This window comes from Eumetopias jubatus, unplaced genomic scaffold (genome assembly GCF_037043125.1).
Source record: "Eumetopias jubatus isolate StellerSeaLion01/CBP00866 unplaced genomic scaffold, mEumJub1_p1.0 scaffold_3, whole genome shotgun sequence".
NCBI lineage: Eukaryota > Metazoa > Chordata > Mammalia > Carnivora > Otariidae > Eumetopias > Eumetopias jubatus.
Genome location: NW_028274809.1, coordinates 78,777,790 through 78,790,253, shown reverse-complemented (window position 1 = coordinate 78,790,253; position 12,464 = coordinate 78,777,790). Strand labels below are relative to the sequence as shown.

The 12,464-nt window shown below is 41.4% G+C and overlaps 1 pseudogene; it reads left to right on the top strand.

Moving 5' to 3' along the window:
• The first annotated feature begins 10,942 nt into the window (after nt 1-10,942).
• Nucleotides 10,943-11,884, top strand: LOC114216477 (large ribosomal subunit protein uL10 pseudogene; annotated as a pseudogene).
• Nucleotides 11,885-12,464: the final 580 nt, after the last annotated feature.

The following is a 12,464-nucleotide window of genomic DNA, read 5'->3' as shown; positions in this document are numbered from 1 at the left end:
AGCCGCACTAAGTCTTCATCAAGGCACTTCTTGACAATTTAAGGGACCTCAGCCTAACCAATTCAGTCAAAAGAATCAATCTAAAAAAAAAAAAAAAAAAGAATCAACCTAATCAAGTACACTATGTTCTTTCAAAGGTTTAAAAAAGGGCAGAGGGTGGGGGGAAGTGTATGCCCGGGTGGCTCAGTCAGTTAAGCCTCCAACTCTCGATTTCGACTCAGGTCGTGATCTCAGGGTTCTGAAATCAAGCCCCACGTCAGGCTCCACACAGAGCTTAGAGCCTGTTTAAGATTCCCTTTCTCCCTCTCCGTCCCTCCCCTCAACCGTGTGTGCATGCTCTCTTTCTCTAAAAAAAAAAAAAAACAATTTATTGAATGTTAGTACTTAAGTACTTAAATACTACAAACGTTTGGAAATACACACCCATCTTCCTAGAGATACTTAAGTACCTAACTTATGTACCCGTATTATTATAGTGTGTAAGTACCCATATGTGCCAGACACAGCACAAGGCATTCTGCATACATCAACTCATGACCACTTCATGAGATGGGTATTGTTAAACCATCATATAAGACAAAAGAACTATAGTTTACAGAGGATACATAATGGGCACAAAGTCACATGGCTAATAAGAGATGGAGCCAGAATTCAAACTCAAGTCTGTCTGAAACCTAAATCAAGTCTATGCAACTGCAGAGAGAAAACATGGATCTTCATGCCCAATAAGACATCTATCTAATTAAGACATTAAGAACATTGAAACCTCACATGAATTAAGAAAAAAAATTATTGTACATTGCATTATTTTCATTTGAGAGGTTGGTACATCAAAGTGGTTAAAAACAGGACCATATAGCCAGACCACCTGGTTTTAACTTCCAACTCTGTTACTTACTAGCTAGTGACCTTGGGGAAGTTACTTAATGTCTCTATGCCTCAATTTCTTCATCTGTACAATAGGGATACTAAAATTTCTGAACACTTAAGTTTTTTATAAGGCTTACATTTCTGTGTGATATCGGTACTGCGAGAATCTTTTTTAAAGTCTTTAGCTTGGACGCCTGGGTGGCTCAGTTGGTTAAGCATCTGCCTTCAGCTCAGGTCATGATCCCAGGGTCCTGGGATCAAGTCCCGTATCAGGCTCCTTGCTCAGCGGGGAGTCTGCTTCTCCCTCTGCTTGCTCTGCCTGCCTCTCCCCCTGCTTGTGCTCTCTCTCTGACAAATAAATAAATAAAATCTTTAAATAAATAAATAAATGAATAATTAAAAAATAAAATAAAAAGTCTTTATCTTTTTGAGATACATGCTGACTACTTAGAGAACAATGATATTAAGATAGTGGGGTTGAAGGGCTATAGATAAAACAAAACTGGCCATGAGGGAATAATAGCTAAAAATGAAACATAAGTATGTGGAGGTTCATATACTCTCCATCCACAAGTACTCCTGTTTGTGTTTGGAATTTTCCATAATAAAAAGTTTTTAAAAATATTTTAGGTAAAACACTTTAAGTTATACCTTGCATGTAGTAAGCAGCATATAACAGTTAATATTATTACAGCAAGAGTTTTATTTTCAAAGCACTTATATAAATATGTATTAATTCTGTTTACATCTAGCCTCTTTTATTTCTAGTACATAAGGAAAAGTAAGCCATCAGAAACATATTTTCTACATCTGTAGTTGGCTTAGGAGAAAAGGCAACTGAAGCCATCCATGGAACTGTTATTAAAGAAAACGGAAAAATAACCCATCATTCAGATTAAGCGTTAAGGAAGAGAATCTGATTTAGTGTCCTCTCCTAGTAGTAAAAGATTCAAGGGCGGGGCGCCTGGGTGGCTCAGTCGTTGGGCATCTGCCTTCGGCTCAGGTCATGATCCCAGGGTCCTGGGATCAAGCCCTGAATCGGGCTCATTGCTCAGCGGGAAGCCTGCTTCTCCCTCTTCCGCTCCCCCTGCTTGTGTTCCCTCTCTCGCTGTGTCTCTCTCTCTGGCAAATAAATAAATAGAACCTTTAAAAAAAGTCTTTAAAAGATTCCAGGTCATGAGAAAAAAAACTTAAAACTGAGATTTATATACAGAATCTGAGTAAGTGGCATACTACAATAGAAAGAGAATAGAATGTACAGTCAAATAACAAAAATAGTAATAATAATAATAACAATAGTATTGAGGAGACACTATATGTGAGGTACTGTTACAAGTGATTTTACATTTATTACATCCTTTAATCCTCTCAACCAACCAACCTATAAAGTAGGCATAATAATAATTATCTCCATTTTATAGGTAGTCTCTTTTGGCCAAAGAAAACTTTGGCCAAAAGAGACTGTGTAACTAAGACTTGCCACATAAGACTGAGAGTGGTGCTATATTTTTCTTCCCCAAACATAACTGGCTCAAAAGTGAAGAGTTCCAAAGTCTTTACCAGACTGACAAATAAGTGACATAACCATCATCACTCAACCAGCCAGTTAATGTAGGAGCCAACATACCCAGGCCTGCAGTCTGACTCCAGAGACTCACATTCAACCCTCCCACTCCAGACGATCTGGGCTCAAGGCCTGACTCCACCTCAGCTTATGATCTTGTGCACATCACCTAACACCTAGTCCTTCCTGAGTCATTTCCTTGCAGTGACTTTCCTGGTTCTTTTTGCCTGAAGAGATGGCACCCTTTTGCAGACCTCAGCTTTTCTAGGTCTCCACAGTCACCGTGGCAGGAAAGATCCCCAGGAACTCAAGACCACCACGTGGTGGTTGTTAGATACTGCCCGTGCCTGCTTGTCAACACATGGCTAACACAGTAGCTGTCAACCCTGACTGCACATTAGATTGATCAAGGGAGCTTTTAAAAATTTAAAAATGCCCAGCCCCACCCCCAGACCAATGACAGGAGAACCTCCAGAGATGGAGTCTTGGTGTCGGAATTTTTTTTAAAGTTCCCTAGATGATTCTGTCGAATCCAGTGTTGAGAGGACCTGAGCTAAAACATGGGAGAAATCCATAGTTGAGCACTGGGATTTAAGAGAAGCGAAATAGCCTAAAAAATGAAGTAGACACCTCAAAATAATGCTTCCCCATATACTATACTTCTGCTTATTTTGAAAGTCCTAACTCCCGAATTAAATGTTAGTATGCTATTTATAAATTTACAAGGTATACAAATACATAAACAAACATACATGTGATAACATGACTGTGAGTGCATTATTTTCACATTGCTACAGTCCTATAGTCTATACATCAGATTTCAGATAAAATTAACATCAAAGTGTCAGTAGTACTTACACTCTACCACCACACAAACATACACACGCACACACACGCATACACACACTCTCTTACTTTATGCTGGAGCTCGATAAGGCCAGAATCTCACCTTTGTATCTTTCTAAAACTGAAGAACATAAGAAGTTATTTGAGCTGCTGACAAACGAAAATGTCTTGGCTCTAGTTATACTCACATATTTGAACCAAGAAAATAAATGCCTTAAACCCTGCTGGTTTCCTATTGTCATTTAAATTGGAACATTCTAATTTTTATAGCAACTTCTGCTGGATTTTTATATAAGCTTGTGTTTAATAATTTATCATGTGTCACACAAAGAATTTAATGTGCACAATTGAAAGAAAAAAAGGCAATGGTATTAAGATATTTAAAATAAATTGAACATTCTTTCCCACATTTTTCTGGATGACTTACCACCATAAATTACACCTTTTGCACTATGCCATTTGTTTCTCCCAACTGTTTCTATATGGTGCAATAATTACATGCTCTGTTGAATTCAAAAGGTTGTTGAAAGGTTAGGTGAACAGAGAAAAAATAAGGAAATGGAAAGGAAAGCTGCAGTTTGGTCTCTATTGGTACATAAATAAAGGTAAGTGAACAGGAATTTCTTGGAAAGGAAGGAAAACACCATGATTCTGTTCAGATTACATTGTACACAAAGCTCTGTGTTAGAAGACGTGCACCTAAGCCACCTTAAAAGCAATGTAATTTTGCCGTGTCTGTTTTTCCTTGCATAAGCAATAGGGTATCACAGAATGATATTGGAAAATGTGCTTGAAAGCCATTCTAGTCACATGTAAGAACAAATGGGCAATATTTTATACTATAAAAACCAAAGATAAAAATAAGGAGGATTGGATGATCTGTCTTCGCAGACCTCTGAGCAATTTTAATCCAAGCACATCCTTTATAATATTTCCAGTTTGTCTTAGTATCTTAGATGTTTAAAAGCTGAGAAGGCTGGGGCACCTGGGTGGCTGAGTCGTTAAGTGTCTGCCTTCGGCTCAGGTCATGATCCCAGGGTCCTGGGATCGAGCCCCACATCGGGCTCTCTGCTCAGCGGAAAGCCTGCTTCTCTCTCTCCCACTTCCCCTGCTTGTGTTCCCTCGCTCGCTGTGTCTCTGTCAAAAAATAAATAAAATCTTTAAAAAAAAATAATGCTGAGAAGGCTGATAAAGCTTATCTAGTGCAAAAGCCAATAGATGCCAACAAAACCTCAGGAACAGATACACCCAGATTCAGGTTCTAAATCATTCTCTGACCTCCATTGGTTAAGGTGAGGAATGGGTGTGCTTCCCTGCACTCTGCACATACTGTGCTTTGGGAACCACCTTTCAAGGTTGCCCTTGGTGTTCTTTTCCTGTATCAAAACATGGCATATGGAAGGAGGGACAGATGAGAAAGAAGAACACACACACACACACACACACACACACACACACACACACACACACTATGATTTGCTCTGGACCTTAGCTCCCCAATGAAGAAGCTAGTATACTCCAAATGCATTTATGCTGAATTTGTAAATAGATTCCTGATAGAATAAGAACTAAAATTATCTCATTGCCAAACAAAAGGTTTCTGCATTGAAATGTGACAGCTCATTGCTCAAGCAGCTTGTTGCCAGAAGGATACACACTGTTTCCAGCAGAAAATTGGTTTCGGGAACTTGCCCAACAGCCCAGACACAAAATCAACTTCCCTGGCTCTTTCCAACAGACCAACACCACAGGGATTCACCCCTGGTCCATTCAAAAGAGCCCTGAATCTCCTTCAAATTTAAAAACCCAAACTAACTAAACGAGATTATTCCTCCAATGCCAAAGACTAGCATTGCTTTCTGGAGCATTTCTATTTCTTCAGTAATTTTTTTTTAAAGATTTTATTTATTTATTCATGACAGACAGAGAGAGAGAGAGGCAGAGGGAGAAGCAGGCTCCCAAGGAGCAGGGAGCCCGATGCAGGACTCGATCCCAGGACCCTGGGATCATGACCTGAGCTGAAGGCAGACGCTTAACCATCTGAGCCACCCAGGCGCCCATCTATTTCTTCAGTAATTTTATTCCACGGAATTGCTCATGACTACAGACAGCACTCCTTAATTAAGCCCCAGTAGAACTGAATTTAAGCTATCACCTGAGAAAATATATTCCACCATTACTCAGGAATGCAGTTTGCCACTACTGGGCATGAATCGTTTAGCTCTATTAAATATTTAAGTTTCCCAAAAGTTCTGTGCCATTTTTTGCCTTCATAAATGCACAACACATGTGTCTTTCGCAGTTAGCATTTGAATATGAATAGAGAATTTCATGATTTGGTGGTGGTTTCAAAGATGGACACTCACATTTATTTTTGTTTTTTTAAAATTGCACCACCAGATGCAAATTTAGCAATCATTAAGCAGACCCTTCTCACTTCACTGATTAAAAAAGGAGACTCAGAGAGGCCAACTCATGCAGCCATTTAGAGTAGAACCAGAGCCCAAATCCAGCTGTCCTGCTTCCTTATGCCTCTGTTCAAAGGAACAGAGGAAGTACATGACGAAACAGAAATGCAGATGCTCCCACAGAACAAAACTCCTAGGTGCCCGTCCAAAGCTGCCAAAGAACCAGGCATCTTTCCATCTGAAGGGAAGGAGACAACTGAAAAAATGAAAGACTCTTGGGAGCTCCTTGCTCAAGCCACAGCCCCCCATAAAACTGTTAAGTTTTTTTTAGTTTTACAGGCATATATTACTTTAAAGAAAATGTGAAATATAAACTCCAAGTGTATAAATCAGATACATCAGGAGGCATGGTTTATTTTGAAAAAAATCTATATATTTTTTGAAATCTTTGCTTTACTAAGCTTTTTACTACAGTTTTCTCTGAAATAATGACCTCCCTTATGATTAATAAATATTCTATTTAGGTGTAACTTTCTGGGCCATTTCTATTGCATTAAGCAAGGTACACCTTTGTACTGTTGACTCCCCTGAATTTTAACTTCCCTTCTAATTGGAATTAGGAGCACAACACCAAGTGTGAGATACCCATAAACAGTGGTGAGCTGGTGCCAGCTCACAGTAGCTCACAAGAAGCTACTGTGGGCATCTCTGCCAACTCTGCTCTCACTGGTTAGGGAATCTGATAGTTGATCCCAAATGGACAGATGCAGGAGGACATGGGGAAGGCATGAAGACAAACTTGTTTAGGTTCTACCAGTTGCTTCAAACAAAAAACAAAAGATCACACAGAAAGGAACCAGGGCTTCTGTGGGATTCCATGTAGCCTGGACCCTGGGCCTGAGCAGCTTAACCCCCTGCAAAGAAAAAGAAAACAAAAGGACACCCCCACTTTGGAATGGAAGTTTAGGGAAGCCATTCTAATGCCTCGGGTTCTATGCCAGGCTCAGCGACCACCCCCAGTCAACGCACCAGCACCAACACAGCAGTGATAGGAAGGCAGCTATGCTCACCACTATACCACCAACGCTGCACCAACACAGCAGTGATAGGGCTACAGGGGAGCCAAGGCTGCAGCAGACAGTGGATGCTGGGGCTTAGTGCCCCCACACGCACCTGTAAAAGAGGAACGACTAGGGCAGTCTCACAACTACCATCTGGGAGCGAGAAAGCCTGTGGGGTTATATGGGAGAGGATAAATGCTGGGATCAACTAGGAAAAAACGGCACATCTGTACTTCTGGGCTGGAGTCATCGGGAGTTGTATCTGTTACGTGGAACATAAAAGATGGGAGAACATAAATGAAGGCTGCTGCCTTGGCCTAATCATCCCAGACCTGTCCTCCTGACAACTAAATTCTGTCCAGCCTGAATAAGTTCATCCAAAGCCTTCATGACAGAGCAAATAACTGAATCAAAAAACATGCATGTCCACCGCCCACCTAGGCGTCACGCTGAGAGTATTTGTGGTTGGCAGTAATCACGGGGCTCACAGCATGTTCATGACGCCATATCAAATGAGGTTCATTACGTCACTCTAGCACAGAGCGGAAAGGATCGGTAACTGGCAGAGTCCTGATAAATTCCACATTACAACCTCAGTTGGTGCTTATGTGGGGAATAGCACATCTAGGGTCCATTTAGCATCATTATATTCCTTAGGGGCTCCTCTGTGATCTTCATCCACCCAACCCATGGGAAGGGTGGTATGAATCTTTGAACATGACAATGGCCCATTTATTATCCCTTGCTAAACATAATTGGTCTTGCATTAATTAAAGACACAGCATGTGAATTACCTCACATCCAAGTTCATGGCCAAACCATCCAATTGCTGTCCTAATGCAACTCTGCCTTTCCAAAATTCAGAGGACGCACACGAACAAGAACGGGTTAAAGTCATGACTGCTATTCAAACTGACTTTCCAACTGGACCAGAGAACTGTAATTTGTCACATACATGTGTGTGTAATACATCTCAATAGTCAATTTCATTCATGTAACCAAATATTTATTTTCTTATAACCCAATTCCTGAGGTACAAATAAAAGCTTTAACTGAGAAGGATTTGTTTATCTTTTCACTGTTAATATCTTTGGCTCTACTTATATCATTGGGGTTAATGAAAATATTTGGGACAGGAAACATTTTTAAATTTTACAAGATTTAAAAAAAAAATTTACGAGGTTTATTGGTCCAGTGTTTTTTAAAAATTATTATCTAATACACTTTATGTTGGGTTAATGGTGAAATATTTTGGCATTAAGAACAAAAGGAATTTTGCCTAAGGCTTTTCTCATTTGCAAAATGAACTAAAAAACAAAGCCCAACATTCTTCTTATTCCATTATCCCATTATGGGCTCAATAGGCCAATAAAAAGCATCCAGCTGAGTACAGGGATTGGGGTCCAATCTTAATTTATTCAGTTTGAATCCCTCCAATTAATCACCTCATTTCAATAATTTCCAACTCTTATTTCATCTTGTTCCAGATAGACCCAATCTAATGACTGTTTCGGAAGAAAGTGGATGTTCTACCAGTCCTTTAAGAAATTTCCACTAGATGACAAAAGGCAAGCAGACTGAATATGGAAATTTACACAATTCCAAGAGAATTTATTGTGTCCTGCAATAATTTAGTTTTACATCTGTGCCCCTTCTAGGCAGGATCAGTCACCAGTCACTGAACAAAATACCAAATTCTCAAACTCTCTGCAAATACACTGTAATTCATTTGGGTCAATTTTTTTTAATTTTTATATTATTTTTTTAACAACATTCACTGAAGACAATTTAGAAAGCGTACAGAAGCAAAAAGAAAATGAAATCACTTATATTTTCCTTCTACTTAAGAGATTTTGTGAACATTCTGTTCTTTAATTTTTCAGTCCTCCGTGTGTGTGTGTGTGTGTGTGTGTGTGCGTGTGTGTGTGTGAAAATCTAGAGAGCCAAGCGTTAGAATAACTTGACCACATTACTCACTGAGCCACATTAACCCATTTATCTCCATCACACCGTATCTGGTCTCTGTCTTAGAATGTTTTGAGCTTGGAATCCTATCTTGAGCTCACGTTATTCGTTGCTTCTCAGGCCCTATAAGTGTTAGTGAATTTCTGGCCTGGATTCTGAGCACTTCTAACCTCTCTATAGGCTTCTGGCTAACATTTTGTTTCCACCTGTCAGGCTTGCCTTCCCCACTGGACACGTGGCCCCTTTTTGGTATCACCCTCTACCTCTGTTCCACCTTCCCCTCTGGTCTTCAACTTCCAGCCCCACCAGAGCTTCCTGCCTACATTCTCTTTCATTCCACTTGGACATCTTTGTCTCTCGCTAGATCTCCCTAACATTGCCATTTTCTTTACTGGACGTTCCCAGATGTGTCTTCCTAACATTCTGATGTCAGCCATGTTGGTCTGTCATATCCCTCCGCTAAAAGAAACCCACTTCTGACTCTTGATAGGTCTAAATAGTCTATTAAGGACTCTGTGTATTCAGCAATGAAGCCTAAGGAGATTTCCCATCCCTTTCTTTCTGAGCTCAGAATGATATCATTTCTGTAGAATAGTATTTTAAAGCAGTTACCTGCACATTGAATTATGCTAAGTTTTATGCAGTTGTAAAACAAGCATAATATTCATTCTTGGAAGCAAAGCACAGATGCACATGTTCATCCCAGACAAGAAAGACTGCTGCATAATTTACAAGTTCAGGGAGTTGTGATAATATCCTTCAATGTGATGTTACAACGACTCACTGAACTTAAAAATAATATAATTTTCAATAAGACACTCTCTACCTTGTTCTGATGTTGACGCTCTGGTCCTCTATACTTATCCTGAGTCCATGCCCCAACTGCTTTCCCAACTCCAGCACTAACACTTACCATTATGGGAGAAGTTTGCATTTTTGTTCAGGAAAACAAATCAATCTACAGACCTAACCATGACTATCTCTAAGTTTTTATTGCTTTCTTCTGGTTGAATATTGCTACTTTAAACTCACAATACAAAGCTGTTGTGAAAAACCTAGGAAGTCCAAAATTTGGACCTCTCAAAAGTTCTGATTTCTTCTCTGATCCTTAACTTAAGGACTCTGCTACATTATTCAGAACACCCGAAGCAATAATCAGGCAAGAGTGAACAAGGCAGGAAACTTTCAACTGAAAAGCAAAAGGCAAAAGTCCAGGTAGGCAGACCAACAGAGCACTAACTACCATCCCTTCTTCCTGTTTAAGCAATCACTCCAGCAATGCTCTCCCCCCTCCTACAACAAATCTTCTCTCCCTAATGGGTCATTCCTATCAACCTGCAACTTGAAACACAGAGTGATGATTTCAGCTTCTCTCCTCTCCTTAACAACTCTCTACTTTCAAAACAAACACCCATCACACACACACACACACACACACAAACAGACTCAGATTACAAACTGTTCAGTGCACATCTAGCTGGCTGTAAGATAAAAACAGTCAGGAAAGGACATGAAGATTTATTCTATGTTCCTCCTTATCCTTTGTTCCAGAGGACAAAATACACAAGTTGGAAAATCATACTAAAGAAAAAAAGTAAATGCCATATTTGGGACCGCCCACTCCTCACTTCCTACTATAAGCCCAAGGGAAGGGTGAGTGCCTAAGAGCATCTCCCCAGAGTGTGAGGGTGATTTTGGAGGGGACTGCCAACCACTTCTGTGGTGAGTAGCAGACCTAGTAGGATGCTGGGCAGTCCTGAGGAAAAGGTCAGCGGAGAGGAGAAGGAACAAGTAAACATCACCTCTGGTTTCCTAAACAGCAAGTCTGAGGGAGTGGGGATTTCCAGGTTTTTTGCGAACTTAGAAGAGGCACTTGATGGGACGCCTGGGTGGCTCAGTTGGTTAAACGTCTGCCTTCAGCGGGGGTCATGATCCCAGGGTCCTGGGATCGAGCCCCACATCGGACTCCCTGCTCAGCAGGGAGGCTGCTTCTCCCTCTGCCTGCCGCTCCCCTTGCTTGTGCTCTCTCTCTCTCTCTCTCAAATAAATAAATAAAATCTTTAAAAAAAAAAAAAGAATAGACACTTGAAAGTATCTGGTAAGATGATTCCGCTTGCTAGCCCCAAAAGAGGCTAGCCAAAAGAATGAGGAGGTCTCTCCAGGCATCCTCGTGAGAGTGACATTGTCTTTGAACCCTACGTGACAATCCCTGACACACACAACTGGTGATGCTCAGGGAAGACCGGGCAGGCTGGAAGTCCAACTACTTCCTTAAGATCATCCAACTTTTGGATGATTATCCAAAATGCTTCACTGTGGGAGCACACAACGTAGGTTCCAAGCAGATGCAACATATTCTTATGTCCCTCCGCGGGAAGGTTGCTGTACTGCTGATGGGCCAGAACACCACGACGCACAAGGCCCATGCAAGGGCATCTGGAGAACAACCCAGCTCTGGAGAAACTGTTGCCTCATGTCCAGGGGAATGTGGGCTTTGTGTTCACCAAGGAGGACCTCCCTGAGATCAGGGACATGCTGCCAGCCACTAAGGTACCAGCTGGAGCCGTAGCTCTGTGTGAAGTCACTGTGCCAGCCCAGAGCACTGGTCTGGGGCCCGAGAAGTCTTCCATCTTCCAGGCTTTAGGCACCGCCACTAAAATCTTCAGGGGCACCACTGAAATCCTGACTGATATGCAGCTGATTAAGACTAGAGACAAAGTGGGAGCCAGCAAACCACACTGCTGAACATGCTGAACATCTCCCCCTTCTCCTTTGAGCTGATCATCCAGTATGTGTTTGATAAGGGCAGCATCTACAACCCTGAAGTGCCTGACATCACAGAGGAAACTGCATTCTCACTCTTGGAGGGTGTCTGCAATGTCGTCAGTGTACGTCTGCAGACAGGTCACCCAACTGTTGCATCAGTGCCCCTTTCTATCATTAATGGATACAAGTGGGTCCTGGCTTTGTCTGCAGAGCCTGATGACACCTTCCCACTTGCTGCAAAGATCCAGGCCTTCTTGGCTGATCCTTCTGCCTCTGTGGTTGCTGCCCCTGTGGCCGAGGCCACCACTGCTGCACCTGCTGCTGCCAAGGCCCCAGCCAAGGTGGAAACAAAGGAAGAGTCGGAGGAGCTGGACAAGGATATGGGATTTTGTCTCCTTCACTAATCACCAAAAAGCAACCGATTTAGCCAACTTTATATGTGAAACAAGAAAATAAAGGCATACTTCTCTCAAAAAAAAAAAAAAAAAAGAATGAAGAGAACCACACTAGCAAAAACTTGATAAGAGGGAGGGAGGCAATGCTCTCTCTACAGGATCCCCTGCATTATGCTATAAAAGGCACCAGTTGGACACAGGAAAATCATCTACCACGCCACACAAAAAGGCCAATGCTGGACAACCTCCATGTCTAGAGACTCAACTATGGACATCGATAGCTGGACTGCATTGGCATCTGGGCAAGAAATGAAACTAAGGGAGTGGACCAGCCTTTAGGCTGCCACACCATATACTATCCACATAAGCAAACTCCCAGTCTTCCTTCCACTGCCAGCTAATGGAACCTTGAGCCCAGTGAAACAGAAGCAGGACCTCGAGTAGGAAAAAGAGAAGACCGGGAGACAGAGCTGGGAACAGCTGAGATAATAATATGCAAATCTGACTGAATATTTACACAAAAGAATCATTTAAAACATTTAAAATGCCGTTGACTAGAATACATAAAGGTGACAAGCATTGTTTTCCA